Here is a 25,384-nt window from a genome sequence, read left to right as displayed (position 1 = left end):
GTGATTTCGCCGGGATTTAAAATAGTCGCGGTTTAATGAAAAATTTTGAATTTTTTCAACACAAAAGATATGGTCTATTTTACCCGCTAAATATTATCCGATGACCTCCCAAATTGGTAGGCTTCTTCCCCGCCCTAAACACTAGCTACATGCGAAATTCCGCGATTTGTCTATAATTGCGACCTGTATAGCTACTGCAAAATCCGACATTTTTTCAGTATTTGGTCCATTTTAACCCCTAAACATTTGGCGATCATCTCCAAAAGCAATAGGGTTCTATTCTGGTCCAAGCCCCACCTACATTCTAAATTTCGTGAAGATCGGGCCATAATTGCGACCTGTAGAGTGATTACAAATTAACATGGACAGACGGACGGACGGACATACATAGCTAGATCGACTCAGCTCGGCGAGCTAGGAAGATCCATATATACTTTCCTATATGAGAAACCAATATTTCGAGGTGCTACATAAATTCTGGCCCAATCAAACTTATAATACCCCCAACACATAGTGTTGTAGGGTATAAAAAGCAGTATGATTTGTTGGAAGTTTTTTGGAGAATAAATACTCAATCTCCAAATAATTCCATTTGCTGCAAAAAATTTGAGCCTACCAAAGAAATGTTAAAGCTTTTTAATTATAAGAATTTATATAAACCAAATGATACTGAAAATGCTGACGATTTGGAATTTGAAGTTTTTGACGTGGTTGCATTGCAACTTTGAAAACTCTAGTCTATGAAATTAAAATCTTTTATTTATTTGTTATTTTCTTTTTTTATATTATTTTACATATTTAATATGCAAGATAAACTTGTCTATGAATTGAATTCTATTCATAAATATTTTTTTAAATAAATTTACTCTGTTTGTTTTTTGTTAAATGCTTGGGGATTTTTTTTGTTGAGAAAATTGAATCAAATTTGAGGAGACGTTTTCCCCAACGTTTTTTGATTTTGGGGACGAGAGACAGAAAAATACTGGCAACACTTTTGGTGGGTATAAAAAAAAGGTCATAGCACTAACGCGATTACGTAACGGTAAAATATATCTGCATTCCAAACACAATATATTTCCTACATAAAATATAGATTTCTGTTCTATTTCTAGATCGTGAAGTTAAAAGTTGTGATTTTCAATGCTAACAATATTGTCAACACTGAACCTCATTATCGCTGTGAACAGTTAATTTTTTGTGCAGAGAGTTGAACTCAGATTTTGAAAAAAAAACCAGTAAGGAAAGCTCAAAAGTCGGGCGGGGCCGACTATATGATACCCCACACCACTATGCATATTTAGTAGAGCTCTCGTAAAAAGGTTTGTACAGGGCATTTCAGAGCTCTATGAGATATTTGGTACAAAATCAAAATCTATCTAATTCTATCGTGCATTTTACGAACTATAGCTATCTCTGAACCGGGTTTCTCCAAATTTTACGTATTCTTCTTCTTCTTCTAGACTGGTGATTTGGGCTGATATTGACCATTTTGTGCACATTTAACCCGAAATCGGATGAAGATATATATGAGAGCTATATCCAAATCTGAACCGATTTCGATAAAATTTAAAACAGCTATTCCTGTGCTCCATCTAATACCTGGTACCAAATATCACGGTTGTGGAGTGAATATTACGAATGTATGGGACTAAAATTCTAAATCGGATGGAACATATATATGGTTGCTATATTTATATCTGAACCGATTTTCACTAAATTTGATAAAACTGCTTCTAGGCTGAATTTGGTCCGATGTACTAAAATTCAGTCCATTTGGACTTATATCGGCCATTTGGTGCACAATTAACCCAAAATCGGATGAAGATATATATGGGAGCTATATCCAAATCTGAACCGATTTCGATAAAATTACAAACATCTATTTCTGGGCTGCATCTTATATCTGGTACCAAATATCATTCTTGTGGAGTGCATATTACGAATGTGAGAGGCTTAAACACCAAATCGGATGAAAGATATATATGGGAGCTATAGCTATATCTGAACCGATTTTCTCCAAATTTGATATACTTGCTTCTAGGCCGAACTCGGTTGGGTGTGCCAAAATTCAGGTAATTTGGACTGATAGTGGACATTTGGTGCACATTTAACCCGAAATCGGATGAAGATATATATGGGAGCTATAGCTGTTTCTGAACCGATTTTCTCCAAATTTGTTGTATTTGCTTTAAGGCTAATCTCGGTCACATGTGCCAAAATTCGGGCCATTTGGGCTGATATTGGTCATTTGGTGGTCAATTAACCCGAAATCGGATGAAGATATATATGGGAGCTATATCCAAATCTGAACCGATTTCGATAAAATTTAAAACAGCTATTTCTGTGCTCCATCTAATACCTGGTACCAAATATCACGGTTGTGGAGTGCATAGAAGGAATGTGAGGAACTTAAAGATCAAATCGGATGAAAGATATATATGGGAGCTATAGCTATATCTGAACCGATTTTCTCCAAATTTGATATACTTGCTTCTAGGCCGAACTCGGTTGGGTGTGCCTAAATTCAGGTAATTTGGACTGATAGTGGATATTTGGTGCACATTTAACCCGAAATCGGATGAAGATATATATGGGAGCTATATCTAAATTTGATCCGATTCTCACCAATTTCAATAGGGTTCGTCCTTGGGCCAAAAAAATATTGTTTGGAAAATTTCATCTCAATCGGATAATAAATGCGACCTGCATTTTGTTCACAAGAATACATGGACAGACGGACGGACGGACGGACGGACGGACGGACGGACGGACGGACGGACAGACGGACGGACATGCATAAATCGACTCAGAAAGTGATTTTATGAAGGTTCTCAAAAGTAACTATGGGTCTATCTCGTTTCCTTCTCCATGTTACAAACAAATGCACAAAGACATAATACCCTTACCACTATGTGGTGTAGGGTATAAATATTAAAATATACGTCACATTGAGAGACGACGACGCTAACAATGACTGGGAGTTTTGTATTTTAAAATGCGTTGGTTGTTAAGTTCAATTTCAGTTAACAGAGATTTTGGTTTGAGTTTGTTGTTGCTGCTGCTGTCATAATCTTTGATACCTAGTTAGGTATTTGCAAAATTGTTTGATTGTCTTACTGTGTTTTGTTTTATGTTTTTAGTTTTGGATAGAAGTCGGATCGCATGCGGAACAATTTAAAGATTGTTTTCATTTCTTCGCAAGCTAAAGACAGATACTTATGTGTTAGGCACATACATTCATACTTTACTTCAAAACATACATATATGTATTTGTCTTATTCATGATCGTGAAAACGATAATGATGTTTGCTGCTACAAACGCCACAACTTGCGAAGGTGTTAAAGAGTCCGTTTGTTGATCTTTGAAAAAAGAAAAGAAGAAAAAAAAAACTGAAAACATTTTTGGTTGGTGATACTTGAAAATTGCGTGAGAGTTACTTAGTTGCCATGACCATAAATGAACATCGACAAATGTAAAGCAAAATTAAAAAGTAGTGTGAGGTAGGAAGCTAAACAAACAGAAAACGTGAAATCTGTTTTGGTTCCGTTGATTCGGTGCTTTTGATTGATGTCAGTGAATGAATAATTAAGAACGAACAAAATATGGGAAATTTTTATTTTTGTGCCATGTTTAAAACCAGTAAGGAAAGCTCAAAAGTCGGGCGGGGCCGACTATATGATACCCTACACCACTATGCATATTTAGTAGAGCTCTCGTAAAAAGGTTTATACAGGGCATTTCAGAGCTCTATGAGATATTTGGTACAAAATCAAAATCTATCTAATTCTATCGTGCATTTTACGAACTATAGCTATCTCTGAACCGGGTTTCTCCATTTGGTCTTATATTGGCCATTTGGTGCACAATTAACCCGAAATCGGATGAAGATATATATGGGAGCTATATCCAAATCTGAACCGATTTCGATAAAATTACAAACAGCTATTTCTGGGCTGTATCTTATATCTGGTACCAAATATCATTCTTGTGAAGTGCATATTACGAATGTGAGAGGCTTAAACACCAAATCGGATGAAAGATATATATGGGAGCTATAGCTATATCTGAACCGATTTTCTCCAAATTTGATACACTTGCTTCTAGGCCGAACTCGGTTGGGTGTGCCAAAATTCAGGTAATTTGGACTGATAGTGGACATTTGGTGCACATTTAACCCGAAATCGGATGAAGATATATATGGGAGCTATAGCTGTTTCTGAACCAAATTTGTTGTATTTGCTTTAAGGCTAATCTCGGTCACATGTGCCAAAATTCGGGCCATTTGGGCTGATATTGGTCATTTGGTGGTCAATTAACCCGAAATCGGATGAAGATATATATGGGAGCTATATCCAAATCTGAACCGATTTCGATAAAATATAAAACAGATATTTCTGTGCTCCATCTAATACCTGGTACCAAATATCACGGTTGTGGAGTGCATAGTAGGAATGTGAGGGACTTAAATATCAAATCGGATGAAAGATATATATGGGAGCTATAGCTATATCTGAACCGATTTTCTCCAAATTTGATATACGTGCTTCTAGGCCGAACTCGGTTGGGTGTGCCAAAATTCAGCTAATTTGGACTGATAGTGGATATTTGGTGCACATTTAACCCGAAATCGGATGAAGATATATATGGGAGCTATATCTAAATTTGATCCGATTCTCACCAATTTCAATAGGGTTCGTCCTTGGGCCAAAAAAATATTGTTTGGAAAATTTCATCTCAATCGGATAATAAATGCGACCTGCATTTTGTTCACAAGAATACATGGACAGACGGACGGACGGACGGACGGACAGACGGACTGACATGCATAAATCGATTCAGAAAGTGATTCTATGAAGGTTCTCAAAAGTAACTATGGGTCTATCTCGTTTCCTTCTCCATGTTACAAACAAATGCACAAAGACATAATACCCTTACCACTATGTGGTGTAGGGTATAATTATGTTACACTTTGGATGGAGAAATGTAGAATATGTGGGTGAAGTGAGGGGATCTGTAATATGGAAATGAGATCAGTATGGCTTATCAAAAAATTAACACATTATAATTTAATAAACCTTACTTCCGCCAACCACAAACATCGAAAAATTTATAAATCCACTGCGGGAGAGTTCAAATTTTGTGAAGATCTTCTTAAGTTTTTGGATAAATTAGAATTTAATTTCAAACTTAAATTGAGACCTGGCACAATGGTTATTATGGGGAGTAACTTAATTTTGACCAGTAAAAAAGTGTGGAAGGCGCCTCTTAGAGGGTTAATCATATAAAAGTGATAATATGAGGAAGAAAAATATTGTCAACCATTCCGAAACAAACAGCTGATTATTAATCTTACCAAAATGGTGGAAAATAAAAGTTATGGAACACAATGACAACCACAATTTCCCGACGAAAATTTACAGGATATTACTTTTTTTTTACCCTACAGCGAGATAGATCCATAGTTATTTTTCAGGATCTTCATAGAATCACTTTCTGAGTTGATATATGCATGCCAGTCCGTCTGTCCATGTATTTTTGTGAAAAAAATACCAGATTTTATCGAGACCGGATCAGATTTGGATATAGCTCCTATATGTGTCTTCAACGGATTTCGAAATATACTGAATCTTAGCAATTCCGACTGAATTCATCCTAGAAACAATTTCTTTAAATTTGGTGAAAATCGGCTCAGTGCCTAAAATTTTGCTAAGATCGATTCAGATTTGCATATAGCTCCCAAATATATCTTTGTCCGATTCCAGATTTTCCAGATTTTGGCTAATATCAGCCCAAATGGAGTAAAGTGTGGCATATCTGGCCGAACTTAGTTTTGAAGTAAATTCATCAATTTTGGAGAAAATCTATTCAGATATAGGTATAGATGTCATATACAGGGTTGCCCATATTCGACGGACCCATGTTTTTTTTTTTTAAATCAAAGAAAAAAATAAAAATTTGGCGGTTGGCAATGTTAATCATTTAATTTGTTCCAAGTAGATTTGTTTACATCAATTTTTGACTATGATATCTCTCAAATGGCCGCCTCTGGCGTTGATGACGTATTGTGCCCTTTTTGCTGCATTTTCCATCGTTTTTGCCAAAATTTCGGCCGGAATAGCGGCTATTTCTTCACGAATGTTGTCCTTGAGCTCTTCTACGGTCCTTGCCTGGTTAACCTTTGACTTCAAATATCCCCACAAGAAGCAGTCAGGCGGCGTCAAATCGGGCGAACGTGGTGGCCAATCCAAATCACCACTTTTCGACATCAAACGGCCCGGAAACTAATTCTTCAGAAAATCGATTGTAATGCGACTTGTGTGCGGTGGAGCGCCGTCTTGTTGAAACCAGAACTGCCTCATACGCTTTCGCCGAATAATTGGCATTACAAAATTGATCATCATGTCGCGATAACGCTCCTGATTGATGGTAACAGCATGGCCATTTTCATTTTGGAAGAAAAACGGTCCAATGACCGATTTCGCACTAACGCCGCACCAAACTGTGACTTTTTCGTCATGAAGAGGTACTTCTTGAATCTCCTGAGGATTTTCAGTGGCGTAAAAACGGCAATTTTGCTTATTTACGATCCCATTCAATGTGAAATGGGCTTCATCGGACATGATAATTTTGTTCCAAAATTGCTCGTCATCTTCGGCCATTTCGATAACTCTTTGGGCCCATTGCAATCGACGAGGCTTGTCCGCAGGCAACATTCTTTGCGTCAATTGAATTTTGTACGGGAAAAAATGCAAATCAATGCGAATAATCCGTTGTAAAGTGGACCGAGCCATGCCCAACTGCTGAGTACGGCGTTTTAGGGATGTTCTTGGGGACCTCTCAACACTGGCTCGTACGGCAGCGATATTCTCGGCCGATCGCCTTGGTCGACTTTTATATGGGCTCTTCGGAGTAGAAAGAGCCTTACCAGTCGAAAATTTTCGTACAAACGCTTAATGGTGTTCTAAGAAGGCGCACTTCTCACATTTTTTAATGTTTTAAAAACACGTTGAGTTTTCACAATTGACTTCTTCTGTTGAATGTAAATTTGACTTCTGTTGACTTCTTCTGTTGAATGTAAATTTCAACTATTTCAGAGCGCTCGCGTAGCGTGTTTTGGTTCATGGTAAAAATCTGCTTGAACTGACGCTTCAGACGCGGTATGTCATCAAGCGATGTGACATCTCTGTCAAAAGTTATGGCGTTGGCAGATGGGTCCGTCGAATTTGGGCAACCCTGTATCTCATCTGATTTGGGATTTTAAGTACCCCATATTCAGATGCAGCCCAGAAATACCTCTGCTAAATTTCATCAAGATCGGTTCAGATTTGAGTATAGCTCCCATATATATCCTTATCCGATTTCAGGCTCCAAAATTAACCAACTGGCTAATGAACTGAATTTTGGCAATTCAAACTGAATCCATCTTAGAAACAAGTACTTCAAATTTGGTGAAAATCGGTTCAGATATAGCTATAGCTCCTAAATATATGTATGTAATATTATTGGACAGTTTTTTTTTATATTCAACCGAATTTTTCCATTTGGTGAAACACGGTCCGGTATATCTATTGCTGCAATAAATATTTTTTGGTATAATACGGATCGAAGTCATGTCATGCACTATACAGCAATGTTATTTGGTATAGAGGTTCAAAAACCTCTGTTAAAAATCGATTCAGAGTTGGATATAGTTCCCAAATTGTTCATTCAAATCAGGTTCATAGTTGGTCTACTTCACATAAATTGCCAATATACACTTTTTTGTTACGGGAGCTCTACTAAATACGTATAGTGGCGTAGGGTATCATACAGTCGGCCCAGCCGACTTTTCATAATATTGGTCACATATTATCATCATCTTCATATCAATCCTCATTATGATCAAAGAGATCACCATGATGATCATCATCATGGTGAATGTAAGGTAAATATGTTAAACATTCACACAACACAACTCTAAAGAAATTATGAAATGTTGATTTTTTTTTGGCCTGGAGCAACAAAAAATAATTTAATAAATAAAAGAAGTGATTATGAAATAAAGCAAATCTATATAAAAAAGAGAAAGTAAATGTATGAAAGGCGAAAAAAGAAAAACAAAACAAACAAATGGCTTCACAAATTGGCAGATGCACAATAATGATTGACTACTTCGATTATTGATTGATGAAAAAAATACGTAAGTAACTGGTGGGAATTGGTATTTGAAAAAAAAATTAAATTTGCCTTCTACGAAAAATAGTTCAAAAAAATTTTGAAAATCTCTTTTGATTTAGATTTAGATTAAAAGACAATGCTTTGGTGAAGCTGCTGTGGACCCAACTTGCAAAAGTTTCCCCGCCCCACCCACACATAGACACAAATAGCAACGCCAACAATTTTCAAAACTGCTAATTGATTTCATTGATGTCTTGACATTTTCAAATAAATAAATCAATGCAGCCAGATACATATGTCTGTACATACCTATAAAGATCAACAACACAACACAAGCCCATAATGTACAACACTTTAATGCTCCATTAACTAGCGTTTTCCCCCTCCCCCAAACAATTCAATAAATTATTTATATCACATAAAGCCTTTGTGTGATGGTGTCAAATTAAAAACAAAAAACGATCAATGATAAAAAAAACCAAATAGAATTGAGTGTAAATTGCAACCAATTAAAAAAAACAGCAATTGCATTGTCGACATAGTTTTGTTGTTGTTCGTTCTTTTTTTTGTCAAAGTAATTAAAACGACTAGAATAGAGAATCACAAAAGTGACAGGAGTCGCGAGGCGGATTCCAGAAGAAAAGAGGTGTGTGAAGAAATTGTGTTATAGTTCGGATACATAGGGAACGCTTATATAATATGCTATGGCTCGTCGGATGAGAGGTGGTTCTTACCACTCACCGAAATTTCGGCTGACAATAAAAAAAAACATACTGATGTTAAATAATCAAGCTAGCATAGAGGTTTGTATCAAGAGGATCTAAAATATGTCAAAACTAGTGAGAAAATGTCAAAAGTCGGCCGGACCGACTTTTGTTACTCCCGTATTAAAAAACAAGTAAAAAAGCTGTAAGTTCGGCCGGGCCGAACTTTAAATACCCTCCACCATTTGGTACAAATTGGGCAATTTCCAAAAAAAAAAAAAAAATAAATAAATAAATAAATAAATAAAATCGTTAAAAATTCTGTTAAAATCTTAAAAATACCGAATACTTATACGACGACGTGGACCTGCACAGGCAGCTTTTGTCATAAGTTATTACAATATGTAAATGCGAAACTTGAAGAAAAATCTGTTTATAATGTAGCTAAAATCATCAAAATACCGAATATAGGGGGTACAGTTATATGGAGGGTATACGTAGACGTGGACCTGCACAGACAATTTTCTGGCATGGGCTGAAATTTGAAATTTGAAACAATCCCTTAAATTTGAAATACCTAATATCGGGAGGTACCGTTATATGGGGGCTATATGAAGACGTGGACCTACATGGCTCATTTTTTGACTTAGTATGTAGTATCCATTACGAACTTCAAATACCAAATATAAAACGATTCTGGTAAACAATGTCGCTAAAATCATCAAAATACCGAGTATCGGGGGGTACCGTTATATGATGGTTACACGAAGACGTGGACCTGCACATATAATTTTCTGTGTTAGGCTGTAGTATCCATTACGAACTTCAAATGCCAAATTTAATACAATTTTGGTGAATAATGTCGCTAAAATCATCAAAATACCGAATATCGGGAGATACCGTTATATGGGGGCTATATGATAACTTGGGCCTACATGGCCCATTTACGAACTTAACCTACCTACTGGCAAAATATAAATGTGTGCAAAATTTAAGCCTTCTATCTCAATTTGTTCGAAAGATAGCGTGATTACAACAGACAGACAGACACACAGACATGCGGACATGACTAAATCGTCTTCGAATTTTACGCTGATCAAGAATATATATACTTTGTTGGGTCTGACATGAGTATTTCGAGGAGTTACAAACGGATGGACAAAATTAACATACCCTCCATAGTATGGTGGAGGGTACAAAAAGTGTATATTTATGAGAAGTAGATCATACCAACTATGAACCTTATGTGAATGAGTATCATAGCTTTATAGTAGACACAATTTGTGAACTATATACCACTCTGAAATGAATTTCAACAGAGGTTTTTGTCCCTCTACTACCAAATAACATTGCTATATAGTGCATGACATGACTTCGATATGAATTATATTAAACAAATATTTATTGAAGCAATAGATATACTGGACCGAGTTTGACCAAATGGAAAAATTCGGTAAAATATGAAAAAATCTATCCAATTTGGCATGATATGACATGCATGGTGAGCAATAACCATAAAATCGGATGAAGATGTATATCGAAGGTATAAAAAAATCTGAACCGATCTCGATAAAATTTGGCAGGCAGCTGTAACTGATGTCCGGTATTAAATTTCCATGTTGTGGAGTGCATATTATGCACGTGAGACACTTTAACACCAAACGTAGGGGCGGGTGTACATGCATAAATCGACTCAGGATGTAATTCTATGCAGATCATCAAAAGGAACTATGGGACTATCTCGCTTACTTCCCATGTTACAAACCAATGCACAAACACATAACCTAAAACTCCTTTGTTCCGCAACGAAGAAGCCGCGAAATGACTTAAGCAAGTCAAAAAAACCTTTTAGGTACTCTCACCCATACGCATTTAATAAAACAATATAGGTGTGGGTACATTAGCAGTTTGACGTCTTCGCTTGGCATAATTTGTGACATATCATATGTAATATACCTATATGAGGATGATATTTTGTGTGAGTGGTCTAGAAGGAGTGAACGGACATCCCTATATCGACTCCAAAAGTCCTCCAATGGATTTCGCCGCGAGAGACCTACAATTGATATAGAAACTCTATGTAGTCATATAGTTGAGGGTATAATAATAAAGCTTCTTGTCGATTATTTATTGCACCTGCACCTTACTCCTCACTCTTTTTTCTAAATCCCCTTTAGTTAAACGCTCTCTTACAAACCTTTAAATTGAATCAAATAAACATTTTCCAAACGACCTTTGGGTGTGTCAACAGCCTTGCCGTGGTAGCAAATGGGGAGCGTTTTCATGAAAATATTCACATGGAATATCAATGGACTTACAGACAGTGGGCTAGTTGATCACGTAAATGCTATGCGAAAAGAATCACATGAAAAAGCTGATTTATAAAGTGGAACAATGTTAAGACATACCAAGGTGCAGAAATTTAAAAATTTATCTCAATTAAGAATTGGTACCCGAAAATGTTAACTCTCTGTCCATGTTATCTACATTTTACTGTTAAAAAAAAAAAAAAAAAACTCGTTGAATGTTACATTTTTGCAGATGTAGACACGGCAAACAGTCAGCGAGACGGACAGAGACAGAGATCAGTCATCATGATGATAATAAGTCTATTCAATTGTTATTGCTTTTAGTGCTGGCCTGGTGTTGTTGTTGCTGTCGTTTTCATAGACGACGAAGTAAACAAATAAATTGTCATTACATTTATTGATGGCTCTTCAATAAATAGCCGTTCCATTGGTTTAAGCAAAAAGTTAGTCTGGCCGGTTCGTGGGGAGTGTTGGGAAGATATTCGGACCGGCAGACATCGTAACACCCAAGTCAAAGGCTCTAATGTTTTGATATGCAAATTTCTTTTCACATTGTTAGGTTTTGTTGTTGTTTTTGTTTTTGTTTACTGCTCCCATTACAAACCGTATTTATACAAAACAAAAAAAAAATAAAACAATTGTTGCGTTTAGTTGAAATGTTTGTGTTTTAGTTGACAGTGATCTGGATCGTTAAGATATGTGGAGAATATTTATGAATTAGTTTTTTGTCTTCGATAGGCAAAATAGGAACTTTAAAATAGCATTACTGGCGCTGAACGTTTCATCAGACTGGATATACACTGGAGCTTTTTATTTTCACTGCTATTTTCTTATAAATATTGGCCAAATTTATGGTGGAGGATTGGGAATCTCAAAACACCGTTTGAACTTTTTATACCCTACAACACTATGTGTTGGGAATATTATAAGTTTGATTGGGCCAGAATTTATGTAACACCTCCAAATATTGGTTTCCCATATAGGAAAGTATATATGGATCTTCCTAGCTCGCCGAGCTGAGTCGATCTAGCTATGTATGTCCGTCCGTCCGTCTGTCCATGTTAATTTGTAATCACTCTACAGGTCGCAATTATGGCCCGATCCTTACGAAATTTTGCACGAAGATGGGGTTAGGGTCAGAATAGAAGCCTATTTCTTTTGGAGATGATCGTCAAATGTTTTGGGGTTGAAATGGACCAAATACTGAAAAAATGTCGGATTTTGCAGTAGCTATACAGGTCGCAATTATAGACCAATCGACGCGGAATTTCGCATGTAGCTAGAGTTTAGGGCGGGGAAGAAGCCTACCAATTTGGGTGGTCATCGGAAAATATTTAGCGGGTAAAATAGACCATACCTTTTGTGTTGAAAAAATTCAAAATTTTTCATTAAACCGCGAATATTTTAAATACCGGCGAAATCACAAAGTCATGACAAGGTTACTTCTGACCTTTACATTAATGTTAACATCCATCGAATCGGATATATAGCAAAATATGTGCGATATATATGTCTATCAAAGAAGATATGCTTGAAAGATCTCTTATATGTCGAGAACGGCTGAACTGATTTCGACAGTTCTCATTAATTCAGAATGACCTCTTGGTAGGAAAGAAAAAACGTCTAAAAAAATCGCATTAAAATATCTCTATGAAGATGAAAATATTGTTTTTTTAAAATTTTCTCATATTTTTTCATATTTTTGGCATATTTTCATTTTGAATTAAACATTTGGTAATATTTCTACAGCTAACAAAACTAAGTAGTTAGGATATCAGGATATCATATACAGATCGCATTTATGGCCCGATCCTTACGAAATTTTGCATGGGGATAAGATGAGGGTCAGAATAGAAGTCTACTCTTTTTGGAGATGATCGCTATATTTTTATTTAGATTTAGATGCGTTTCAGTCAGAAACCAATAATAAATGTTAATCTTTTGCCACTTCTGAGAGATTATAGGTCTTTGGGAAATATTGGTTCCAGATCTAGGAAGACCATTTAAATTAGTTTAAGTTGCTATTATTCGAAAATTAGAGAACGAAACATAATGGGTTTCTTTTATTATTTGTCACAATATCTTGTGGAATTCTTTCGAGTATCTCGCCTATATAAACTGTATCGTTTATTATAGTGTTGTAGGGTATTCAACGGTCGGCCCCGCTCGACTGTAGCCTTTGCTTACTTGTTTGTTGTTAAAAATGTATGTGCCCTCAGTCATGTGGCTGCAGAGGGTATAAATCATTTGATGCGGCCAAAACGTGTCTCATTGAAATAACGGTTTAAGGCCCTAGGTTTCTTTGGACGAAATCCGTTTCAGGGCATTTGGAGTCGATCTATTTGTCACCGTCTGTCTGTCTGACTGGTGCACGATAACTCTCGTAGCAAGTATCCAATTTCGTCCAAACTTGGCACGCAGACGTACGTAGGTGCCGCCTCCTCCGGGATGGTTACTATTCACACATTTTTATACTTTTTGTATTTTGAAACAACAAAATAGGAAATGTAGTTTTTTATTGTTACGTGCTGGCGAGAATCGCAATATCAAATTAAGATATTGCTCCCATATATATCCTCAATCGATTTCGAGTTAATTTTGCACCAAATGCCAATATCAGGCCAAATGTCCTGAATCTTGTCGCACGCGACAGGATTCAGGTTGGAATGAAGTACTTCAAGTTTGGGGAAAATCGGTTCAGATATAGCTATATCTTCCATATAAATGTTTCACCCGGTTTGGATTTTAAGTCCCTTACATGCGTTATATGCACTCCACAAGAATGATATTTGGCACCAGATATAAAATACAGCTCAGAAATAAGTGTTTAAAGTTTGGTCAAGATCGGTTCAGATTTGGATATAGCTCCCATATATATTTTCAACCGATTTCGGGTTGATTGTGCACCAAATGGCCAAACTCAGTCCAAATGACCTGCATTTTGGCATTTCCGACGGAATTTTTAGCCTAAAAGTGTTTATGTTTAATCCTATTTGGCGTTAAAGTGCCTTACATGCGTAATATCCACTCATCGACAACGATATTTCATACGGGAAATACTAGAAAATACCCCTGCCAAATTTTATATAGGTTCAGATTTTTATATAGCTTCGATACATATCTTCATTTTGCGGTTATTTCTCACCGTCTGTCTGTTGTAATCACGCTATCTTTCGAACGAATTGAGATGGAAGGCTAAAATTTTGCACACGTGTTTATTTTTCCAGTAGACACGTTAAGTTCGTAAATGGGCCATGTAGGTCCACGTTTTCATATAGTACATCCCGATATTCGGTATTTTGATGATTTTAGCGACATTATTCACCGGCATTGTTTCAAATTTGGTATTTGAGATTCGTAATGGATACTACAGCCTATGACAGAAAATTGTCTGTGCAGGTCTACGTCTTCGTATAGCCCCCATATAACTGTACCTCCCTATATACGATATTTTGATGATTTTAGCTACATTATTCACCGTTTATTTCAAGTTTCGAATTTGAATATGGTAATGACTTATGACAAACAAGGCCTATGTAGGTCAACGTCGTATAGACCCCAATATAACGGCTATATTCGGTATTCTTAAAATTTTAACAGAATTTTTTAAGGACTTTATTTTTTGAAAATTTCCATATTCGTTCCAAATGGTGGAGGGTATTCAAAGTTCGGCTCGGCCGAATTTGCTGCTTTTTAACTTGTTTCATATTCAACAGAATTTTACCATTTGGTGAAATTCTGTTCGGTATACCTATTGCTCCAATATTACATTTATACCCTACAACACTATGTGTTGGGGATATTATAAGTTTGATTGGGCCAAAAATTATGTAACATCCCGAAATATTGGTTTCCCACATAGGAAAGTATATGTGGATCTTCCTGTCTCGCCGAGTTGAGTCGATCTAGCTATGTATGTCCGTCCGTCCGTCTGTCCATGTTAATTTGTAATCACTCTATAGGTCGCAATTATGGCCCGATCTTCACGAAATTGAAAATGGAGGTGGGGCTAGGGTCAGAATAGAACCCTATTTCTTTTGGAGATTATCGTCTAATATTTAGGGGTTGAAATGGACCAAAAACTGAAAATTTTCTTGACTTTACAGTTGCTCTACAGGTCGCAATTATAGACCAATCGACGCGGAATTTAGCATGGGTCTAAAGCTTAGGGCTGGACAGAAGTCTTCCAATTTTGGTGGCCATCGGGTAATATTTAGCGGATGAAATAGACCATAACATTTGTGTTAAATAAAAGTCAAATTTTCCATTAAACCGCGAATATTTTTAATCCCGGCGAAATCACAATTAGACGGACAGGACAATTTTGACCGTTACGTAGATGCCGATAGTAAATATATCGGATATATATAGCAAAATATATACAATGTATATATACAAAGGAAGGGGATGTTAGCTAGAATGATTATATCTCAAGAATGGCTGGGTCGATTTTGACAAATTTTGTCAATTTAGAATGCCCTCGCAAAAAAGATACCAATAATGATGTTAATATAGATTTTGTAGTATTTTGTGACAAATTTTTATTTTTTCATATTCCCCCCCCCCCCCCCCCCCCCTTCTATGGCTGCAAAATCAGCCGTTATAAGGGGGACAAATAGAAACCAAAGGACACGAAATCTCGCACGAAGTTAGAGTTTAAGACAGCGGGTAGAAGGGACCACTACTTTTGTGTGAGAAAAATACCAACATTTCCATTCTATTGAAAGGCAGAGAATAACTTACAGGCGAAATCACAAAAGGCGAACTTCTTTTTATGTTGATTTCGTTGACGAATATGAGAAGAGTGTTAAGGACAGGGAAGAAGTCTAGCATTTTGGATGACCACTGGATTATATTTAACTGTAAAATGGACCACAACACCTAGCAGCACAACGGATTGCGTCAATATTGGCAAATGTCCCTGGTGAAAAAGCTAAGGGTAATATCTGGGCAGTGCTTCATGACATAATTTCAAAAGCGAAATCTTTTAAAATGGATTTGGACATAAGGGGGCTCATAACATATTGTAGTGTTGTAGGGTATCACATGGTCGGCTCCACACGACTATAGCCTTTGCTTACTTGTTTTTTAATATAATCCTTATGGAAGTCATACCATGCACTATACAGCGGGGGCTCTACTAAATACGTGTAGTGGTGTAGGGTATCATGTAGTCGGCCCCACCCGGCTTCTGACCTTTCCTTACTTGTTAAATTTAAAAAACGCTTCAATTCAATCATTTTCCGAACTTGCTGACGTTTATTCTCCTTAAAGGAAGTGTCCTTATTCCTGGAGATGAAATCTGTCAGCATTATATTTGAATTGATTCCAATTATTTTTTTTTATTTTTTCTCCATTTTTTATTCTTCTTGGACATTCTTTTGTTTGTGATGAAATATCAGTCAACGGTAGGTAAATGATGTCGATATTTAAATTAATTTTAGTCATCATATTTAAATATATTGCAAATTCATGCATCTTTCATTTTAAAACACCAAATGTTTAAAATCTCGTTTTGTGGTAGTTTTTGTTTGATGTGGAGGATGTGTGTGTGTGTGTGTGTGTGTGTTATGATTGTTTCTTTGTCATTAACATTTCAAGAATGTGATGATGATATTTTAGGGATGTCGATATCGGAAATTGAAGTAAAGGCATGGGATCAAGTCAGAGTCTAAATACTGGCACCAGGTGGATGTACCAAGTATTTTTAACAGAAAATTCAATTTTTAATTAAATTAAAACGCCAATGGAATACAATTTTGAGTCCAAGTTGAGTCCTCTTAAGAGGGTCAGAAGAAGGACCATTTTTTCTGGTCCTTTTTTAACATATTGTTTAAAACCTTCAAAATATGGCTTTAAATGCCGTCGTAGCATGTCGAAATATTATTTATAATAAAATTCTACTATAGGTCTTTGAAGACGTCAGACGATTAAATCGTAGTACCTAAACGTACCTATTTGTATAAAGTTACCAGGACTTCATATGTATAAAAAGACTATACCTCATTTCAGTATATGCAAAATTCTCCGTCAAAAAACAAAAATATTCTCCATCTAATTTCAATAAAAGTCTCAAAAGAGAAGAAATCTACAGGGTAAGATGAAAAAATTGCAACCAACTTCAGACTGCTTTCATATCTAAGGCACTCGTCCTACAGCTGTTAAATTATTCCAGTGAGAGCTTATTATACTGTTTACAAGCGTACAAAAGCATTTTGGTGAAATTTTTCCAGAAAAAAGTTATTCGTGATGGAATTTAAGCGTGATAGTGTATTTCTTTCTATTTGACTGTAAAACGACAAGTGGCTATCGTTAGAGCACTCCAGCATCGCGTTACCGTGATACTGGTAGCGTAGCCCGACGTCAAGGAAGTGGACGGAAGAAAACAGCAACAACAGCAATCAGCAGAAATGGTTCGAAAATTAAAGAAAGGACTTGATCGAAACCCGCGTCGCAGTGGCCGAAAAATCGGCAAATATTGAAAAATGAGCTCGGTGTAAAGCTATTGGAATTCCAAAAAGTGCAAGAACTTACACCGCAACAGAAAGAAAATAGACTAAAAAGAGCTAAAGAGTTGCTTCGCTTGGCCGAAAGTGGTAAACTGCCGAATTTGGCTTTCTCCGATGAGAAAACATTTGTTGTCCAGCAGTTTGTAAACAAGCAAAATGATCGTGTTTATTTGCCAAAGAGGTCAGCTGAAAATGTGCACCTTCGGTTGGCCACCAGAACTCAAGCGCCGGCCATGTTAATGGTGTGGGCGACATAACAGCCGATTGTCGCTCTCCGCTCGTATTAATCGACCGTGGCATCAGTATAAATGCCGAATATTATCGCGAAAATATTCTGGAGGGTGTATTAAAGCCTTGGGCACGCAAACATTTTGGCCGCAGACCTTGGACATTCCAACAGGATTCAGTACCTTCGCACTCAGCACGCACCAGCCAAGAATGTTTACAAAATGAGGTTCCTCGCTTTATTTTCAGCTCACAATGGCCACCAAAATATCCGGATACCAATCCGTTGGGCTATTGTGTCTGGAGTATTTTGGAAAGCAAGCTTGGCACTAAAAATACCAAATTGTCGATCTCACCTTGTATATCTGTCGCTTTATATTCTGTAATTATTTTTTGTGTTTTACTGTGTTCTTGAAATATAATTGAAATTAGAAAAAATGGAATAAAATCAATACTTCGAACGAAGGAACTAGATCTTTATCTACTTTCGTTTACTCAATTCGTTTATCTGAAAACTCTGCGTATGAGTGATGTGAAATATATGAAATCACTCATACGTTTAGAAACTCGTGTACTGGAACTATGCTGACACAATTCTAGTTGAAATCTTATACGTATTCTTTGTGCTTTTTATACTCTACACCACAAGGTGGTCAGGGTATTATGTCTTTGTGCATTTGTTTGTAACAGGCAAAAGGAAACGAGATAGACTCATAGTTCCTTTTGATGATCTGCATAGAATCACTTTCTGAGTTGATTTATGCATGTCAGTCCATTTGTCCGTCCGTCCGTCTGTCCATGTCTTCTTGTGAACAAAATGCAGGTCGCATTTATTATCCGATTGAGATGAAATTTTGCAAAAAACATTTGTTTGGCCCAAGGACGAACCCTATTGAAATTGGAGATAATCGGTAAAAATTTAGATATAGCTCCCATATATATCTTCGTCCGATTTGTCTTTTATTGTGCACCAAACGTGTAATATCAGCCCGAATAGTATGGAATTTTGCACATACGACCAACTTAGGCCTGAAAATAAGTGTGCCAAGTTTTATCGAAATCGGTTCAGATATAGCTATAGCTCCCATATATATTGTTCATCCGATTTGTTGTATTTGTTACCCACAGCCGTAATATGCACTCTGTAACAACAATATTTGGGGAAATATATCAAATGCAGCTCAGAAATACCTTTGCTAAATTTTATCGAGATCGGTTCAGATTTGGATATAGCTCCCATATATAACTTCGTCCGATTTACCATTTATTGTGCACCAAACGTCTAATATTTGTCCAAATGGGATGGAATTTGGCACATACGACCGAATTTAGTCTAGAAGGTAGTATGCCAAATTTGGTGAAGATCGGTTCAGATATAGCTATAGCTTCCATATATATTGTTCATCCGATTTATTGTATTTGTTACCCACAGCCGTAATATGCACTCCGTAACAACGATATTCAGGGAAATAAATCAAATACAGCTCAGAAATATCTTCACTAAATTTTATCGAGATCGGTTTAGATTTGGATATAGTTCCCATATATATTTTTATCCGATTTCACATTAATTTCGCACCAAATGGGCTATACAAGTCCGAATTTAAAAGATGCAAATGCTTCGGCATATTTAGTCCTTTCAATTTTAAATTATAATTATAATCATAGCGTGTATGATTGAATTCTCCCATAAAAACTTTTAATTATTAAGTGGAGCTCAACTAAATTAGCAAAGTGGTGTAGGGTATCATAAAATCGGCCCCGCCCGACTTTAGGACTTTCCTTACTGGTTTTTGTCTGGAAACATCTCAAAAATAATCTTTATATCATCTCATTCGACATTCCTAAAATTGTTTTATTTCTTTGCATCTTTGAAGTGTTTGTGGTTATTGATTCTATTTTCCGCTGTTTGACAAATTCAAATACCTTTGAATGAATGGAATTATGGAATTTCGTTTCCGTTTAATTGTTGTGTGTCATAATGCAGAGAACGGAAATTTGCATAGTTTCTTTTTATTTCTGTGAATAGCCATATTTCTTTTTTGGATGATTTCGAAATTTCTTATTGAGAATAAATTTTTAAAAAAGAAATAATGATGATGGATATTTGATGTCAGAAGTTTTATGATTTTTTCTTCGTGAATTTGCATTTAAAAGTCTAACAACAATTTTGAAAGAAAAAAAAGATAATGTGAAGGCAATGTGGAGATTATATTTGGGTCAAGGTAAATTGTTCAAAATGCATAAATAATGAAAAACAAAAAAAATTGTAGTAATGAATTCCAAATTATGCACAATGGAATAAAAGTAAAATAAATTTGCAAATGAAAGACATTTCTTTTGTATACATTACGTCACAATGAGACAAGTATTATCAGAAATCGATAAGATAACATCGATATTGCGATTAAATTAAACGTCATTGAGAGGGAAATAAATAAACTTTCAAAGAAAGAGGACGCTTATACAATTTTGCAGTATCTGTGGAATTTTACCAGCAACGTGAATAATATTTTAATGTTTGGGTAACTTATTTCTATTTCAAATTGGAATTTTTATCAGAAAATCCAAATTGGTGCATGGATATATCTATGCCATAGCATAAACAGAAAATGCGGATACTTAAGGTCAGATAAAACATCAAAAGGGGTGTTTGCACATTTTTCTTTAGAATAAATAACATCCGTTTTAAAATGATCCCTAACTCATTGTTTACAATTCTAATCATTTTACTACAATCAATATTAAATTTGGTACCATTTAATAAATACTTTTAATAATTTTCAAAGTTCGCCTCATTTCAATTCTATTCCTATATTATATGCTAAATATGATACCATTTACTCTTATTGTACACATTTCCTGAAATACCACTCTTAATTCCAATATTCCAAATTGTCCCAAATTTAAAAAGTCAAACGTCGTATTTATACCCTACAACACTATGTGTTGGGGGTATTATAAGTTTGATTGGGCCAAAAATTATGTAACACCTCGAAATATTGGTTTCCCACATAGGAAAATATATATGGATCTTCCTGTCTCGCCGAGCTGTCCGTCCGTCTGTTCATGTTAATTTGTAATCACTCTACAGGTCGCAATTATGGTCCGATCTTCACAAAATTTAGAATATCACATGAAATGGACCAAAAACTGAAAAATTGCCTGGTTTTGCAGTTGCTCTACAGATCACAATTATAGACCAATCGAAGCGAAAGTTAGTATGGTGCTAGAGCTTTAGGCTGGTCAGAAGCCTTTCAATTTTGATGGTCATCGGGTAATATTTAGTGGGTGAAATAGGCCACAACATTTGTGTTAAATAGAAGTCAAATTTTCCATTAAACCGCGAATATTTTTAATTCCGGCGAAATAACAAATAGACGAACATGTCAATTCTGACCGTTACGTAGATGTCGATAATAAATATATCGGTTATATATAGCGAAATATATACAATGTGTATATACAAAGGAAGGGGATGTTAGTTAGAATGCTTATATCTCAAGAATGGCTGGAGCGATTTTGACAAACCTTGTCAATTCAGAATGCCCTCTTGGCATAAGGGAAAAAATCTAAAAAAATCGCAGAAAAATATGCCACTAATGATGTTAATATAGATTTTGTAGTATTTTGTGACATTTTTTTTAAATATTTTTTATCGCATGCGATTTTTTCAATTTATAATATTGAAATGTACATTTTGTAATATTTTTTCACCTTGCAACATAGGTTAGGGATATTATATAAGTATTGCAAATATCGTCCGATCATCACGAAAAATTTCCCAAGGGTAGGGTTGGGCTCAGAAGGACTAGGCCTATTGTTTTCAAAGATGTCCGTAACATATTAGAGGGTTGAAATGGACCAACAACTAAACATTTTCCTGATTTCGCAGCCGTTATAAAGGTCACAAATAAATACCAAAGGACACGATATCTCGCATAAAGTTAGAGTTAGGACAGCGTGTATAATGGACCAGTAATTTTGTGTGAAAAAGTACCAGCATTACTTACAGGCGATATCCGAAATACACAAAAGGCGAATTTCTGATAGATGAGTCTAAATTTGAAGATACAGAGGGGCTTCATGCTTTTGGAGATGATTGCAAAATATTTAGGGGTTCAAATTAATCAAAATCAGAAATGTTTTTCCGATCACACAATTGAAGTCAATCGACATGCCTGTGAAGACAGTTAAGGACAGTGAAGAATTCTAGCATTTTGGATGACTATTGGATTATATTTATCTGTAAAATGGACTACAACAACTAACAGCCCGACGGAGTGCATAAATGTTGGGCAAATGTCCCTAGTCAAAATCCTAATTTCAAAAGCGAAATCTTCCAATATGGATTTGGACATAAGGGGGCTTCTAACATATTGTAGTGTTGTAGGGTATAACATAGTCGCCCCGCACGACTATAGCCTTTTCTTACTTGTTTTAAATTTAAATTTAAATGTCGGAAATAGCATCAGATTTTAGAATAAGTTTAGATTTGTTCGAATTCGTCACCTATGGCACGATTTATGGCCTTCAAACTGCCAATGAAAACGTCACACGCTGCCCGAATGTTGCTCTGCGGTATTTTGGCCCATTTCCGGCGTAGTGCTTGCTTGAGGTGATCGAAACTTTGGTATTTTTTAGTGGCAAACTTGCTTTCCAAAATACTCCAGACACGATAGTCCAACGGATTGCTAACCGGAGATAAGAAGCGAGGAACCTAATTTTGTAATCATTCTTGGGTGGCGCGTGCTGAGTGCGATGGTGCTGAGTCCTCCATGGCTAGCGCTTAAGTTCTGGTGGCCAACCGAAAGTGCACATTTTCAGCTGACCTCTTTGGCAAGAAACACCATAATTTTGTTTGTTTACAAACTGCTGGACAACGAATGTTTTCTCATCGGAGAAAACTAAATTTGACAGTGTACCACTTTCGGCCAAGCGAAGCAACTCTTTAGCTCTTTTGAGTTTATTTTCTTTCTGTTGCGGTGTAAGTTCGTGAACTTTTTAGAATTTCAATGGCTTTACGCAGAGCTCATTTTTCAATATTTGTCGAATGAAATATTGCGATATGTTCAGCTCACGAGCCATTTTTCGACCACTGCCACGGGTTTCGATCAAGTCGCTTCTTTATTTTTCGAACCATCTCTGCTGATGTTGCTGTTTTCTTCCGTCCACTTCCTTGATGTCGGGCTACGCTACCAGTAACGCTATCACCGTAATGAATGATGGTACGAGACACAAAAGATTTATTCACATTTAAATGCTGAAGTGCTCTAACGATAGCCACTTGTAGTTTTCCAGCCAAATATAAAGAAATTACACTATCACGCTTGAATTCCATCACAAATAACTTTTTTTCTGGAAAATTCTCACAAAAATGCTTTTGTACGCTTGTTATACAATATAATGAGCTGTCACTGGAATAATGTTAACAGGTGTCGGCCGAGTGTCTTATAAATGACAGTAGTCTGAAGTTGGTTGCAGTTTTTTCATCTCATCCTGTATATCAAGTGGACTTATTTTTTGCTAATTATTTAGAATTTAATAAAATATATTAATTAGTTTTTATTTCTTCTTTTTCAGATAATAATTTTGTAATAAGGTAAGTTAATTATGAGCAATTATTCGTTAAAGATATATCAATGTAAGGTTTGAATTGAACGATATTTATGAACTAGAACTTTTGCAATAATATGAGTCTTGTTATGGACAATCCCATTTAAATGGTGCGAAAATTCGGAAATTCTCACTGTTATTAATCGATTGACTAGAGTATGAAATAGACATTTTGCGTGGAAATTTTCTCGACTTTAAAAATAAAAATTAATGTAAGTACTCATGTACTTTAAAATACTAGCAGCGAGCACCTGCTTCGTCAGCAAAACGCTCTACCTTAAAATTTTAGATACGTTCCAACAGTTCGTGTTAGGCCTTTTTGGTAACTCAAAATGCACAATTTTCAATCAAAACTTTTTTCAGACTTTCAAGGTTGAATATGTTGTTCAAGTTATTCCTTTTTCAGAAAGAATAACATGAAAATCTTGCATTTTGAAGTTTTCCGAGAAGTTTATTAGTAAAACCAATGCATAATAGACCAACATCCAATTTTTTCTCTCCAAACCTATTTCAACATCTCAATTTTTTAGACCCTTATAACCATCAGTTATCTCAATATCCAATTTCAGAATTTCAGTTCTATCCCTTCTCCCAATACAAAAATTAAAAACATTTAGTACTTTTCGTATAATTTTAGCACTCATTTGAAAAACCATTCCAAATCTCAACCACAAACACTAACAGTGACATGTATATCAAATTTCAGGATTTCAGCTCTATTACTTGACCCAATTCTAAATTTAGTACTGTTTAGCACTTTTTGTAAAATTATGGCAGAAATGAATAAAAATTTCCGAAACCACCACCAGATTTCAAAACCAGATAGCAACTATAACAAATTTCAGGATTCAATATTCTATTCCTTCGCTCACTACAAAATTCAGTACCATTTCGTACTTTTCGTACAAACCGCCGCCAAAGCTCAACACACAGATAACAATATCCAATTTGAGGATTCCAGCCTTATCCCTTGATTCTATACCATATTTAGTACTATTTTGTATTTTTCGTACAATTATTGTACGCATTTGCAAAACAACCGTCGTATCTGAATGTATAACAAGTAAAAAAGCTGTACCATTTGGTACAAATTTGGCAATTTCCAAAAAAAAAAAAAAAAAATAAATAAATAAATAAATAAAATCCGTTAAAAATTCTGTTAAAATCTTAAAAATACCGAATGCCTATACGACGAAGTGGACCTGCATAGGCAACTTTTGTCATAAGTTATTACAATATTTAATTGCAAAACTTGAAGAAGAATCTGTTTATAATGTAGCTAAAATCATCAAAATACCGAATATCGGGGGGTACAGTTATATGGGGGCTATACGAAGACGTGAACCGGCACAGACAATTTTCTGGCATGGGCTGAAGTATTCATTTCGAACTTCACATGTGAAATTTTAAACAATCCCGGTAAATAATGTCGCTAAAATCATCAAAATATCGAATATAGGGGGGTACGGTATATGGGGGCTATACGAAGACGTGGGCCTACATAGCCCATTTTCTGTTTTATGCTGCAGTATCTATTACGAACTTCAAATACCAAATTTGTAACGATTCCGTTAAATAATGTCGCTAAAATCATCAAAATACCGAATATCGGGGGGTACCGTTATATGGGGGCTATACGAAGAAGTGGACCTGCACAGATAATTTTCTGTCTTAGGCTGTAGTATCCATTACGAACTTTAATTGCTAAACTTGAAACAATTCCGGTTAATATTGTCGCTAAAATCATCAAAATACCGAATATCGGGAGGTACCGTTATATGGGGGCTATATGATAACTTGGACCTACATGGCCCATTTACGAACTTAACCTGCCTACTGGCAAAATATACATGTGTGCAAAAC

The 25,384-nt window shown here is 35.8% G+C and overlaps 1 protein-coding gene across 3 annotated transcripts in view; it reads left to right on the top strand.

Moving 5' to 3' along the window:
- The window catches only part of LOC101890032 (dnaJ protein homolog 1), a 136,233-nt gene that overhangs the window by 16,925 nt on the left and 93,924 nt on the right, over positions 1-25,384 (top strand). For all 3 annotated transcript variants that reach the window (XM_011293589.3, XM_011293588.3, XM_059124551.1), the window contains exon 3: positions 23,489-23,507. The gene's annotated coding sequence lies outside the window, so the exon portion shown is untranslated. The remainder of the gene's footprint in view (positions 1-23,488; positions 23,508-25,384) is intronic.

Source organism: Musca domestica, unplaced genomic scaffold, assembly GCF_030504385.1.
Source record: "Musca domestica strain aabys unplaced genomic scaffold, Musca_domestica.polishedcontigs.V.1.1 3, whole genome shotgun sequence".
Classification (NCBI taxonomy): Eukaryota; Metazoa; Arthropoda; class Insecta; order Diptera; family Muscidae; genus Musca; species Musca domestica.
Note: the sequence above shows the minus strand (reverse complement) of the source record. Positions and strands in the feature narration are given on the sequence as shown.